The sequence below is a fragment of the Macrobrachium rosenbergii genome, chromosome 19 (genome assembly GCF_040412425.1).
Source record: "Macrobrachium rosenbergii isolate ZJJX-2024 chromosome 19, ASM4041242v1, whole genome shotgun sequence".
Lineage (NCBI taxonomy): Eukaryota > Metazoa > Arthropoda > Malacostraca > Decapoda > Palaemonidae > Macrobrachium > Macrobrachium rosenbergii.
In genome coordinates this window covers 36979238-36994794 of record NC_089759.1, presented here as the reverse complement: position 1 = coordinate 36994794, position 15557 = coordinate 36979238, and the positions used below count along the sequence as shown (strand labels likewise).

The following is a 15557-nucleotide window of genomic DNA, read 5'->3' as shown; positions in this document are numbered from 1 at the left end:
GCTATTTGTATTGCTTTGCTCTTTTTTTTTTTAATTACAATACTCCTAAAAATTAGTGAAAATCACTTTCTTATGGTAGTTTTCCTTTAATATTTCTTTCCAAGTATCGTTCCAAAGCCTTGGAATAGATGGAAATGACTTTGCCAGCACTTTTTCTCGCTGGTATATTTACAAAACGTTTTCTAATATTTGACGCTCTATGGTTTCAACTCATCTGTCACAGAAATATGAACATTCGTTGACGAGTGGTCTTGGCAGCACCTTTGATGCTATCTCCCACAGACAGAGGATAAGAGAAAATTGCTGGGGAAAGGACACGAGAGAATTACAAATGAATGCTTATGAGAGACGCGAGAGAGAATAATAAACGAATGCAGAGAGAGAGAGAGAGAGAGAGAGAGAGAGAGAGAGAGAGAGAGAGAGAGAGAGAATAACAAACGATGAAAAATGAGAGAAATAAATCATCGTAAATAGGACAGAAAATTATGTATATATATACATATGCCGTATATATGTGTATATATATACATATATATGTATAATTTTTTCTGGGATTTCAGGGCGAGGCCAGTGCCGCCGCCCACCCTTGCCCCTACGTGCGGGCGACCATGCTAACTTATATAAAAGGGCCGGGCGTGTTATCTGACCCTACAACTTTTATATGAAATGAAATGCACTGAATTTCGCCAATTAAGGCACAGCTTCAAACAAAAAGTCGAGGCCTGTCCTATCGTTTGTTATTCTCTCTCTCTCTCTCTCTCTCTCTCTCTCTCTCTCTCTCTCTCATTCGTTTATTATTCTCTCTCGCGTCTCTCATAAGCATTCATTTGTTATTCTCTCTGGAGCCCTTCCTGCATATTATATATATATATATATATATATATATATATATATATATATATATATATATATATATATATATATATATATATATATATATATAATTGCTTTATTCACTGCTGTTTTTGGACTTGACCTGCTAGTTCAAAGGGTCAAAAGTGTTTGTCTGCTTGATACTGGAAACTATACCTACGTATGTGTTAAGATTAACCCCCCGCCCCTTGGAAAATATGCTGCGGCCGCCCATGTAAGTTATTGCTCATATAGAAATGTGCGTAACATTTACAGATAAGCTGAGCTCCTTATCCTTACCTTAGCCCATGTTTGAAGTAAAATCGACACACCGTAGAAAAACATATATCTCTAAATGCACCTCCGATAAGAGATTTTTTAAAATTTCCGTGGTGAAAACATCAGTGATGGTAAAATCAGACTAAGCTGATTTTGCCTCAGAGTCAATAATAAGATAATAGACTGGTGCTCGAAGTCAGGGTCTGACGATGGTCTCGCGGTTTTCTGGGTTTGTGGTCAACGATTACTGAATGTGATAAAGGATAGAAACGTATTTCACAAACCGTTAGAAATGAGGTGCTCCTTCTTGCGTCGCTGGAAGTACTCAAGTCATGAGACTACATTTAGAATGCTTAGCTTCATTAGGCTTACATAGGATAAGTACATTGATGATGCATTAATTTTCATTTTGAATCAACCTTTTTGCAATATTTATAACACCTTAATATACATTTGTTTCCATGAAATATAGCCAGGCTTTCTTGAAGGCGAGTTGTGCAGTGTTCCCCGACGGAATTTTAAAGAGCTACTGCATGCAAGCATCACACTCCCTGCCCAGTCACCATATGTCTAACCCACTATTATTCTTATGACGTCGTTTCTGCTTGTTTCCATGAAACAAGCAACGTAAGGAAGGTTATTATTGAGATCAGCATGAAAAATATATATACACGTATGCAACATTCGTACCGGAAAAGAATTTTGAGTTCTGGCCCAGTAAGTCGCGTCTTTTTTTACAATTTCATGAACGACTCATGACTTTTGTCGATTAAAGGAAAAAAAAATATGAAGAAAAAACGTAACTGAAACATGTCTATTAGACATTAGTAGTCTGAACGGGTTGTGAGTTATAAAATGCTTATAACGATCACTATTAAAAAATATTGGGCGGTCAGTTCTTTTAATTTAGTTTTGGAAAAAGACACAGGAAGGATCCTGCGTCCTAAGAATTCTTGAACACGCGGAACCCCATCCTGGAGTCACCCATAACGATCGCTATTAAAAATAGTATATATTCTGTAACCAAGTCCTTTGGCATATTTATAATAGTTTCACACGTTTTAAAGGATGTTTGCGTAATATATATTGAGCCTATTAAAACAAGAAGTTTATGTTAGATGACTGCAGAATGCCGCACTGGGATAAAAACGATGCGATTCTCTCTCTCTCTCTCTCTCTCTCTCTCTCTCTCTCTCTCTCTCTCTCTCTCTCTCTCTCTCTCTCTCTCTATGATATATATATATATATATATATATATATATATATGTGTGTGTGTGTGTGTGTGTGTTTGTGTATAAGAACTCTGGTAGGAATTCAAAGTCAATTTGAGTATATCGCAAATCATCCGCCGATACATCAGCAGTATTGCCATGACAGCATGCTTTTAAATTTAAGACTATTTTAATAACAGATCAGCTGACTAAGGGTACAGTTATAATGAAATTTCAAACAGAAGTATATATATATGTATGTATATATATAATATATATATATAATATACATACATATATGGAGAAGTAACACACCTCTTTCTCAGACCCATTTTTATTACATCTTATGTCTACACATTCTAATACGTGCTTCACTTCCGCCGTGAAAAACTTTGAACATCTCCCAGAAACTTATTTTCTATAGTATATATTCCCAGTGACTTCCACAGTGAATCTCTGTCTATTCTGTCATTATTGTCCTATAAAAAAACAATTGATCCACAGCCCCCGTCTCGTCTAAACCACTTTGATACTGCTCCAGTGAAAATAAGATTCCGGGAGATGGTTAAAGTTTTTCACCTCGGAAGTGAAGCACGTATTATTTTCGCAAACACAATCCTACCATGTATACCTTCCTTGGTATACTAGGTGATGTTATGCTCCTATAATTGTGACAATCACATCTGCCATCTTTACCTTTTCACAGCCGGACAATTATTCCCGTCACTTATTCCTTCGGGACTATGTCTCATCCTATCATACCTTACGAACCCTGGTCAGCCGGTCAGCCAGTCAGTCACGCTACTACAGCTGTATCACAGCATTTTTATAGTAATCCCATCAACTCCTGGTGTCTTTCCATTCTTCAACCCTTTACCCGCCCTCCTAATGTCTTCAGCAACCTCTTTCACGATCATTCTCCAACTCACAGCAATTCCACTCCCACTCATTCACCTCTGCCTCTTTGCTGTCCTCCTCACCCAACAAATCAGTCGTGAATACTCACTCCATCAACCGCAGACTAATTCAACGCAGGTCATAATATCTGCTCTTTCATCTTGAAATCCTTTAAGCATTAGCTTATATCTCAAAAACAGCTGGACTTTTTTCTATAAAAAACAATTTATTCTCCCTAAAAAGTGGTGATGTCCTTTTGCGCCTTAGAGTGGGTAGTGCCAAAACGTTTTATCCTGATACTCAGCAGTTCTTCATGGAATAAGGTTGCTAGACCCACGCCTGTCCAATGAATGTTTAAGGGAATTATGTGCCGACTGTTTACGTTCTTGCCTAATTGTCACTTATCTAGGAACTGACCAGTTGGTTAATTCGCTAATCGGACGAGTAGTGGCAAAGAAAAAAAAAAAACATACACACGCACGCATATATATATATATATATATATATATATATATATATATATATATATATATATATATGTGTGTGTGTGTGTGTGTGTGTGTGTGTGTGTGTGTGTGTGTTTTAGATTTAAATAAATGTATTTTTAGCTTTGCAAATGTAAGCAGGCTCAGTCTCACTGGCTTCTGTTTACATTTCGGCCCTCTTCGAAGACAGCATCATGTCGTGATGTGACTCCTAAATTCATATCTCGTTCTGACCACATGCAAATGTGTATCAATTTTCTTCGGCCGAGACCTCCGTCCAACATTGCCCGGAGGAGTATTTGGGAAACGCGTTGATGTTATTGACATTAAGTCGTAAGAAATTAGCCCTGGCCATCAGCCTGGCGGTAACAGCAATAAAAGGCGATAACGATGACGTCACAGAAATGCCGCTATCGGTTGATTTATGATTGGGTCGCGAGGAAGGCGGACGTATGACGTCATGGCTACCCAGCTGTGGTCGCTGGGGTATTGAGAATATGAGGCTTTTTGTTTCTTGTTTGTGAACGCTTGTTTTTCGGCATTGGACGTGATGCGAATGGTATAACTCGCGCCTCATTAAACAACCGAAAGGTTGCGATGAACCCTTGATACTCCTTCCCTTCCCTTCCACGGATTTGTTTGTATACGAAAATCGTGTTGCTCTCAAGTAAGTGCTAATAAAAGTTGGGTGTTCCTCTCTCTCTCTCTCTCTCTCTCTCTCTCTCTCTCTCTCTCTCTCTCTCTCTCTCTCTCTCCTCTATCCTGACCTCATAGCATAGAGGCAGTTCGCTCATTTCACAAACTGAAGGACGATGTTGGTGATTTCCCAAAAAATCCAGTGAATTGTACTTAGCTGTTAGTTAACAATTGTTGGCTGCGGATGGGGTGGATAGAGAGAGAGAGAGAGAGAGAGAGAGAGAGAGAGAGAGAGAGAGAGAGAGAGAAGAAGAAGAGAAATAACGTGAGCGTGTTCAGCGCTCCATCAAAACGCCTTGCCCCACCTGATGAAAACGAAATTCTAGGTCCTCACACATAGCCTCACACACTCGCAGGACCTCTGTCAGTCATCACTATCACTGTCACTATCATTAGAGTTCTGGTATTATTACAGTAGCAGTGGCAGGATTCGTCCTTAGTGGCAGAATCAGGTTACTGTTGTTAATTCGTAGGGCCTTTCCCTTAGTGACGGTATAGCAGCGTTGTAGAACAGTATCTAAACGAAGGCGGGACAGGCTCGTACTTGGTATAGTAAAATTGTACAGCGGAGACTCAAAACTAAATGACATATTTACAGCGGAGACTCAAAACTAAATGACATATTGACGTTTGTGTGTAAATGACGATGTTCATCCCACTGCCGAGCAATTGCATTCTTAATAACCGAGAATCCGAGTTTGGCTATTAGCCTACTCAGGCCATTGCAGATAATGGAACAATAAGTGAGTGAATAATGTACATATGTACTTGCGCATATTTAGGAATACAATTGCTTGGCAGTAGGATGAACATTACCATTTACATACAAACGTCAATATGCCATTTAGTTTTGAGTTGCCGCTGTACAATTTTACTACCAAGTACGAGTCTGTCCCAACTGACATACATATACACATATACTGTATATCTGTATGTATATATATACATATACTGTATATATATATATGTGTGTGTGTGTGTGTTTGTACTGCGGCAAGAACGCAATTGCGGTCAGATGAAAGGCCTCAGAATTTTGCCAACCCTGTCACGAACTTGAAGACTTAGAGTTCAGGGTTGCAATGAAGCCAAAACCTAGAATGAATGCGCAGGTGTCAAATATATTTCTGGTGATGATAACATAGAAAAGAAAACACTTAACGCATGAATTTTTTTTACCGTCCCAATTGTATTCATCTATTCCGTTGGCAGCGAATGTTTTAACCATCATCAAATTGAAACATTCTTCCCTTTAGGGGTCTTGGAGCGTGATTACCCAACTGCATTTATTCTAACAGCTCAGAGTTTTCAGAGTTAATGAATGAAAGGGAGGGAGAATGGCTTCTGGTAAGTTCTAAAAATAGAGTAGAAAATGAAGTACAAACAAGGAAGATAACAAGGTCTAAAGGCGACCTTCATTCATGCAAATGCGTTGATGACTTTGGTTTCTGTACAGTTCCTCGTTGGGCGAGTCGGCAGAGTTGTGGGCTAGCACTCGCTAGGCCCGAGTTCGAGTCTCCGGCCGGCTAATGAAGAATTAGAGGAATTTATTTCTGGTGATAGAAATTCATTTATCGTTATAATGTGGTTCGGATTCCACAGTAAGCTGTAGGTCCCGTTGGTTACCTAGCAACGGGACCTACAGCTTATTGTGGAAGCCGAACTCACATTATACCGAGAAATTAATTTCTATCACCAGAAATAAATTTCTCTGATTCTTCATTGGCCGGTCGGAGAATCGAACGCGGGCCCAGCAGAGCGCTAACCGAGAACGATACCAACCAGTCCAATGAGGAACTACTGGGTCACATAAGCGCCTGAGGCAACCACTTCCAGCGAAGAGTAAGGTAGAGGGTAAAACCTCCCACCTCCATCCTAGAGACGGAGGGCACGAGATAGTTTATGCCACCAACGGCCCACACCTGCTCATTTTCAGTGCAGTGGTTCAGTGGATGACCTGTCCTGATCTTCACTGTTAAGACGGTAGCGAACCGCCGCCACAGGAGAATCAGCTGAAAGTTTCGCCTTCCATCCTTTGCCTTCTCTGGTCTGTTGTTGCGTCTTCTGCTCGAATTACTAAATTCTGTCCCATCCGCTGCGCGTGCTGGCGGACAACAAGGTTGCTTAAGGGAACAGCAAAAATCAATAACGGGGGATAGGGAAATTGTAATAAAAAGACTTGAAACACACACACTCACACACACACACACACACACACACACACACACACACACATATATATATATATTTATATATATATATATATATATATATATATATATATATATATATATATATATATATATATATATATATATATATATATATATATATTGCAGACCAACGGTGTTTTGTACAGTGATAGCCAGGGGTATATAGGCCTACTATCTGATGCCACGCATGTGGAATGACAAGCATCACATACACTTCCTTCTGCAGCCTTGCTGTTGGTGGGGGATGGTGTTTGTGTCCTCTAGGTAGTTGTATAGCCTTTCACTGGTGATAGGCCTGTAGTTACGTGCTATACTTCCCTTGTTCTTGTCTTTCTGTACTAATGATGTTCTTCCTGTGGTCACCCATTTGGGCGCATGGTGGTTTGTGATACAGTGTATCCATGGACTTCATCGGGACCTTGGGCTTTCCAGTTGGGCATTTTCTTTAGTTGATGTCTGACTGTGTCTGTCGTGATCTCGGTGAATCTGTGTTTTATTCTCCCCATTTCTTCTGCCGTGATTTCCTGGAGCCATGTTGCATGTTTGTTGTGTGGTACCGGGTTGCTGCATATGTTTTTTCAGAGTCTCGTACTTGGTTCGGCTTCAGGAATTTCCTGGTGGTTGGTTTCCCCTCTTAGTTGGCTGTTATAGTCTTTTCTGGTTGGTTCCGAGGAGTTTGCTCTGTTGGTATCCTTTATTCCTGTTCATGTACCGTTGGATCTCATGTGCTTTGACTTTTAGCCTCTGTTTTATATCCTCTGTTGTGTTGTTTAGTCCCTTCTCATGTATTTCGCATTCAGTTCCTCTCTTGTTTTCTTGCTTCTTAGCCTCTTTTCTGCCATCTCTCTCAGTTTACCCAAGCCAGATCTCATTGCCACGGGTTGGTTGTGATGGTGGTGTTGGTGCTTGTATCCCCATGAGTTCTCCTACCAGTCTTGCTCCTGCTTATGCCAGGTTATTTGTTTCTGTGATACTGGTGGTGTGGGTTAGTCTCATTATTTTATTAACTTCACTTGTTTTTTCCCCTCAGTTTCTTTGTGCTGTAGGCTTTCAAGGAGGGGATCTACGTTCTTTCTGTATCTGGCTTCATCCATCGTCTGATCTTTTCCACCCATTCAGACCTCTCTGTTACATCTTCGGTGTTTCGTCGTGTGTCGTTTGCTAGCTCATCATACCTGTCGTTTTCTGTGTCGTCGTCTCTTAGTTCGTCTTGTCGTCCTTCGTTGCTGGGTGTTGTTTCTCTCTCCAGTTCCTCTCTTTCTGTTGTGGAGAGCCAGTTCTTTTTCTCTACGTTCCTGACTTGGTCTGCCAGCCTCTGTTCTGCTTGAGGGGTGTTATTTCTCTCATTCCAGATGCTGACCAGTCTTCTTCTGTATCCCCTTTCTGTCGGGTTGCCTCTTACCTCTGATGTATAGCATCTCCACATTTCCTTATTTTCTTCTCTTGTCCATTTCTTCTTCTGGGTTGCCTCTGTAGCTCCAGTCCCTGGTTGCTGGTTACTGTCGTTGTGGTGGTCAGTTGCTGGATGACGACCTCCAAGTACCTGCCCGTCCTCCCCGTCGATTGGGTTGTACACCTGCATGGCTGCCGGACGAAGCTCCTCTGTTGCCAGAGGTTCCGCTTGCGTCGCTGTCGTTTATTCTTTCATTCCTTTCCATCATTGATGAGTTTTGCTATCTAACCCATAGCTGGACCTTACCCCAAACGGGAATAGGTACTCATTTACAGCTGAGTGGACTGAGGAAATTATGGTAAAGATCCTTTCCTAAGGAATCAACGCCTGGGAGAGTTTGCTTAACCAGTCCGGCGATGAGCTAAACCGTTCTGCCACGGCGCCCGGTATTATTATTATTATTATTATTATTATTATTATTATTATTATTATTATTATTATTATTATTATCTTAAAGTACTAACAATACAACATTAGCTTAAACCTTTTCTTCAAAAAGGGATGACTCTCGAAACCAGATAGGATAGCGATTGCTGTCACATGCATACACTCCAATTACCCATGATATGACAGATATGACATGATATAACAGATATGACATGATATAACAGATATGACATGATATAACAGATATGACATGATATGACAGATATGACATGATATAACAGATATGACATGATATGACAGATATGACATGATATAACAGATATGACATGATATAACAGATATGACATGATATGACAGATATGACATGATATAACAGATATGACATGATATAACAGATATGACATGATATAACAGATATGACATGATATGACAGATATGACATGATATAACAGATATGACATGATATAACATATATGACATGATATAACAGATATGCCATGATATAACAGATATGACATATGACATGATATAACATGATATGACAGATATGACATGATATGACAGATACACCCATCTCGCGCCGTGCGACCTTCCGCTTCATGCAAAATAATTGTTTCTATTTTTTAGTAATTTTTATAAGGGGTTTCACGACTCTTCCATAGCTCGTAATGGTATAAAAAATATGTGAAATGTGATAAATTATTCTTTATATTTGCAAGCAAACGTAATTTATACATTAGCATGTTTCATTTGCAAAGTATTTTCATGTGACACCGGAGACTGTGCATCTGGAAATACCTTTGGTGATTATATTATATATATATATATATATATATATATATATATATATATATATATATATATATATATATATATATATATATATATATATATATATATATATAGAGATGTACTCTAGGTACATCTCATCAGGGAACCATAGGGAAAGGCATCGTACTCAGGTACATTTATTTTGCCAATGTTTCACGACTCAGTTTTATAGTGCTGCAGCTCCGTCTTCTAAGGATATTTATGGGATAACTCGAAATGCTGCATAATTATTTATGAAGTATATGCAGTGCTTGGTTTTAAAGCTCGCGTCTCTATCTTTATTATAGATTGAGGATGCGACTATGAGTCGTGAAACGTTGGCAAAATAAATGTGCCTGAGTACGGTGTCTTTCCCTATGATTCCCTTATTATTATTATATATATATATATATATATATATATATATATATATATATATATATATATATATATATATATATATATATATATATATATATATATATATATATATATATATATATATATATATATATATATATATTTTGAAAGATTTCTCTTGTCTCTTCGTCCGTTTGCTCATCTGTTATCTATTCAAAAAACATTTAACCATTCTCTCTCTCTCTCTCTCTCTCTCTCTCTCTCTCTCTCTCTCTCTCTCTCTCTCTCTCTCTCTCTCTCTCAGGCGCACTGGCAGCCACAAAGGGAAATAAAAGTTGCGACAGAAGGCCTTATCGAAAGAGCGGCAGGGAAATGGTTTCTCACGAATAATAAACAGCTGATTTGTTGCTTCCGTATTGACGAAGACTCGGGGAATGTTTACATTCCATCTGAGTGATGTCTATATTAGTCGTCTTTCAAGTGTGCTCATCATCGTGATAGCTCTCTTCGTCTTCAAATGGGGCCATTTTTATCACCGTGGCCTGCTTGAAGGCACTTGTTGTCGTTGTTCTTCAAGCTCATTTGATCTTAATGGAAGCTCGAAGTATGTTTATATAATGCGACCTTACGCTGCCTGATCTCCTAGTCCAAACGGTCTTATCTCGGTCGCATGCGCACTATAGCGCTAACGTCTGTTTGGTAATTGCTGTTATTGTTATTCTTGTTGCCAGCGTTGTTTAATGGCGTCCGCGTTCTCTTCAAGGAAAAAGAGATTGTGCGAATTTGTGAGAACTTTTCCCCTTCATTTCAGGCTCTCCAACTTTGGCTTTCAAAACGGTCTTTTGGATTCATGTAATCGCGTTGGCGTGTCTAGTCGGTTCATAAGATTGCGACAAGCATTAGGACTTTTGCGTTTATGTAAATATGCTAATATATCAACAGCCCGTACCTTTTCCCCTCAAAGCTGCCTAGACATGCGCAATGAGCCCCTGCTGCGAGGAACTGTTACACCGTGCATTTGGTCGGTTACACATCCAGCGCAGTGTGTCACATCCGGGTTCTCATGAATGACTGAAGTAACTTTCCGTATCTGTATTTATTTTGATGAGTCATAACAGCAGAGTTTGTCTCAGCAATGCCTCACAAGTCCCTTTATTCATCCAGCTGACCTTTTAAAGGAAAGACTATTGCTTGTTTTCATGCAGGGAATAATTCGAGCGCTTGTTTTAAGAAGAAAAAATGAATACTCATTGCTGGCTAAAACAAGGATTACGTTACGATACCTCGTACGCCCAGAGGGAATTCATAACTGGTGCTGCTTCTCTTGAGAGAGAGAGAGAGAGAGAGAGAGAGAGAGAGAGAGAGAGAGAGAGAGAGAGAGAGGGGGGTGGGGGGCGGCGGGAAATGACGTTCATTAAGAATTCCTAACGTCAATGAGAGTAGTTCACGATAAGCCAAAGTTAAAAGTTTTTGCGTGCAAGACTGAGCATGACGTTCATTCTGCTCGTTTGTTCGTGATCCGCATTTAAGGTTAACTTGGCCTTCTCATTGATCAGGCCTGAATGATCTTCAGCTGTAGCGATGTCAGGAGTAAAACACGCTTTTTAGTCTTCTGTAAAAGAAAACTAGTGAGACGGCTATTTGTCCGTCCTTCCGCATTTTTTCTGTCCGAACTCGGATCTTAAGATCTACTGAGGCTAGAGGGCTGCAAATTGGTATGTTGATCATCCACCCTCCAATCATCAAACTTACTAAATTTCAGCCTTCTAGCCTAAGTATTTTTTATTTTATTTAAGCTTCAAGTTAGCCTTGGTCGTGCGTCTGGCAATGCCATAGGGCAGGCCACCACCACCGGGCCGTGGATGAAAGTTTCATTAGCCGTGGCTCAAGAAACTTCAGCGCATTTTTTACTTGTTGAAGCAAGTGCATTCTAACTACGCAATGACATAAGACTCGAAACGTGGATCAGTAAACAAGAGATTCAGATCACATAATGAGCATCTTACTTTTAGACGCTTTTTGTCTAGCCACAAATTACATTCATTTTCACAAAATGACAAACTCTACGCATCTTGCTCGAGTGAATTCGACACATTTGGGGGAAATTCATAAAAGTCACGTAAGGGAAAGCGCGACGGGTTTCAAGCGAGGCCCAAAGCACCGATTTCAGATTTCGAACTTGTAAATGCGCAAGAGCTTGTATCACTGTGTGTGTGTGTGTATGGGTATGTGCGTGTATTACACAGGCATGACATAACCCAAATTTGCACTGATTTTGTTTTTCGTCCAGAATATAGTCGAAATCGTATATTTCTCTGAATTATCAAAACCGGTTTTTTTGTAGACTGAATCTTGAAAAATTAATATGAAAAATGAAAAAAAAATAAACCCGGAATGTTTGGAGAAGCATATCTGGCTACATCTTGAGAGGAAAAAGTTGATTCTACTTCAAAAATACTTTTCAGTTCTTTCACACGATTCCATTTCACAAAAACTATTCATACAAGTTTCTTTTCTCTGAGAACATTATGGCTCATTTCAGCTTGAAACGAAGAACTGTTAACATCACATTCTGTTTGGTGGCGCAATAACTCCTCCCTATGTGTCACTTACTCTATATCCTTAATGGATTAAGGATTTTTTGAATTCTTCTTTAGCCTTCTTCATTGCAGTGTAACCTTAACCTTGGCCTTACTTGGCACATTTGTATCACTGGTGGAGTTGTCTTTCAGATATGAAATTTCTTGTATGTGTCAAAAGTGTCAAAAGTTATGGCCAAGGCCCTACTTCATCTTTGACCCTTAGTATGACCTTGACTTTGGCATCACCCTGCATATTGGCTTTATCAGTGGGGTACACATGAAAATGTGGAGTCACAAATCTTGGCATAAGTTAAATTTCCTAGATGACTTTTCATCCATACATAGAATTTAATCAGTTCTCGCAAGTTACGAGTGACCCTTTTGTAAGGTTTTTGCGAAGAAACCACGCCTCTTTGTCGGAGGCAATCAATTTCTCTGAGGAAAAACAAAAATGACAATCAATTTTAGTCCATAAACAATAATTTATGCAAAAATACTAACAAGAAAATAATAAAGGAGGTCCTTCCATTGCCGTTAGAACGAGAGAAAGTGAGGTCCAGCTAACGAGGGTTCAAAGTCCAGCTTCCATTGCATTACCATCTACCTAAGTACTGCATTTGAAAAAAGAAGGTGCCAGTGCAACAACAAGGAGTGGCCTCCATGTCCTTCCATCACAAATGAGCCTTCACTGGGTCAGTGTCTAACAATACCCTCTATAGGGGCAAGGTAGATACTCTTCCACAGTCTACTCAAACCTTTGTACCCCTGAAAGACCAGAGGATGACATATGTTGGGAACACTCTTCTCAGACTCATTTAACCTTTCTCTCTCACTGGAGACAGACAATGTTGCAGTGAAGACCCCTCTCTCAAGATAGGTATTCAGACTGTATCCAGTTTAATCCCCTGGTAACAGGGCTTCACAGAATCCACCCCCTTCAACGACTGAATAACAACGTTATCGTCCTAAAAAAGCAAAGCATAAGTAAAGTTCTTGCCTCTCCTGCAGTGGAGCCGTTAAGGAAGTGGAGCCAGACATGAGGTTGTGTAGTATGAGAATTCCTCAGTAGATGAGCGCTTGCAGGAGGCGATGCTGGATGAAGAAACACCTTGTCAAAGGGAAAATGATTGTTGCAGAACCAAATAGGATTCGGCATTGCGGAGCCACGGAGGATTTGTTAGCTATCTCTCGAGAGATTCTACATTTCTTTATACACATTGACGTATGCAGTAGTGAAGATTCAACCAGGAATCAAGAGGCTGCAAACCTCCACAAAGACTGTGTAATCCACCCTCCAAAAAGCTCACGTATCCCCAGAATACCTGTGACAAATAAGAAGACTGTATCTGATGACCAAAAGTTATGGCCATGATCAAATTTTTGTTCAACCTTCGACTTCTAAGTACGAAGGTGAACGGTGAACATACCTTTATTAATCTCACTCTGCATGTCGACATCATTAGCAGATTATTTATGCCTCCTGCGTCGTATTCAGTGAATACGACGCAGGAGGCATCGCTCCTACCCACGAATTTGAGAAGAGTAATGCAGAACACCCACCAAATCCAACGAATACCTGAAAATGACAACCCTGAGAATGGAGACGCCCTGATGAGCGAGGCGCCTTTCGAGACAACCCCCGACTACGACAGAAAGGGTAAATAATGACATCATTCATCCTCCGCCCAATAGCAGCCAAACTACCGATGATGTCAGTCGGCATGACATCACGCAACGGCAGGCCAATGGGAACGCTGGAATGAGTGATATTCCCAGGTTGCGAAGATCTGTCAGGATCGAGCTTCGCCGCAGAAATTTGGCTTGAAGTCCGCCGACTGCAACCAATCAGAATTCGCCGTCCATGACCCCCCCCCCCCCGCTGAAGCCCGTGTATAAATTCAGAAGGACCTATGCAATCTGCCAGTCTTCTACTAGCTCCCGGTGGAGAATGATAGAAGTCTGTCGAAACGTCGCGGCAACAGTTGTATAGAACTAACTGTATAGAATATATAAAGAAGCAGACTCCAGATTTTTTACTTTTCCCTCATGAAATGACAAATATATAGGCGAGCTGTTAGCACGCACCTCCAATAAGTCCTCAATAAGGAAAATAGAAAGAGTCTTCTACAAAATAAATGCAGTTGAAGCAGCAATAATATTCAATACAATAATAATAGTTTTTTTTTCAGTTGGGCTAACTACTGATACATAATTGGGTTAGTTCGCTAAAAAGGAGGAGTGACCGGCAACTCTCATTAATAATAATAATTTCTGTCGATTTTTTGATCATCGCCTTAAACTTCTTCGGTGGCGAAAGCGACGTCCCACAAACAGGTAGTTGCAGCGGTCGTTGGCTGTTATCGTCAAGAACAGCTTGTTTCAGTGTTGGTAGGACAGGTTTCGTTGATACTAACTCGACGTTCTCGTTCATTTGTGTTCGGGACCTCGGCTGCACTGTGCTGGGCGATCGTTGGGTTCACTTATGTGTTTCACTTCGGTTTCATGTGCTGTCCTCCACAGGGATGATTCCCTCTCCGACGGGCCCTTGTACGTTTTCAAAGTAAGGTGGGTATATTTTGTAATTGTTTTAGTGTTATCTCGTAAGTGTCGTAGCTCCTGCAGAATAGGAGAGTCGTAGTTTTTTAAAATTTGCTTTCATGTATGATTTTCACTTAAGGCAGGCACTTGTATAGTCTTGGTGCGCAGTGTACAAATGCTCTCTAGCTTGAATTGCAATTTGTTCTAGGTTCAAATAGCCTACATGCTTCACTCGCATGTCTGATTTCAATATTTATTTGGGGTCTAAAGAAGCTTGAGCAGTTTCTCAGCTATGTCGTATTGTGAATAATCTTTGCAATATTTTATTGCGTGAATGCGTGCTTCAATGTTTGTTGGTTTGACGAGTGGATAATGTTGCCAGTTTTGAGTTTTATATTAAATATTTAGACCTCTACTTGAGCTATGACATACAGTTGTCATATGAAAGTTTTAAGTTTGCTGGTTTTGAATCTTCAAATATTTGGCATTTTCGATTTTTTGTTGTAAGTTCTTACAATAACTGTTCAAAATGTTTAGTATATTAGGTGTTGTGGATTGCCCTTCATCATGGCATTTAAGACCGTTTCGAAGCTTATTACTAAGCTGAACTAGATTGCTTTGAGTGGTAATTCTATGCACTTTAGTTTTATACTAGCAATCTTATGCAGTGCTACGATTGTTTTCATTTTAATTTTATGCTGGTATAGAACAAGCCTTACGATGCAATAGGGTTTAAAGTTTCTTAAGGATTAGAGGGGCTTATCTCGACTACCATATCCTTCATAATATGGGTTATA

The 15557-nt window shown here is 39.9% G+C and overlaps 1 protein-coding gene across 5 annotated transcripts in view; it reads left to right on the top strand.

Moving 5' to 3' along the window:
• The window catches only part of LOC136848849 (heart- and neural crest derivatives-expressed protein 1-like), a 50531-nt gene that overhangs the window by 2690 nt on the left and 32284 nt on the right, over positions 1 to 15557 (top strand). Inside the window, exon 1 of one of the 5 annotated variants that reach the window (XR_010856158.1) lies at positions 14557 to 14787. The exons of 1 other annotated variant lie outside the window; for it this stretch is intronic. The gene's annotated coding sequence lies outside the window, so the exon portion shown is untranslated. Of the gene's footprint in view, positions 1 to 14556; positions 14788 to 15557 lie in introns of those variants that run through there. 3 more of the 5 variants (XR_010856157.1, XR_010856155.1, XR_010856154.1) reach the window with 3 other exon arrangements.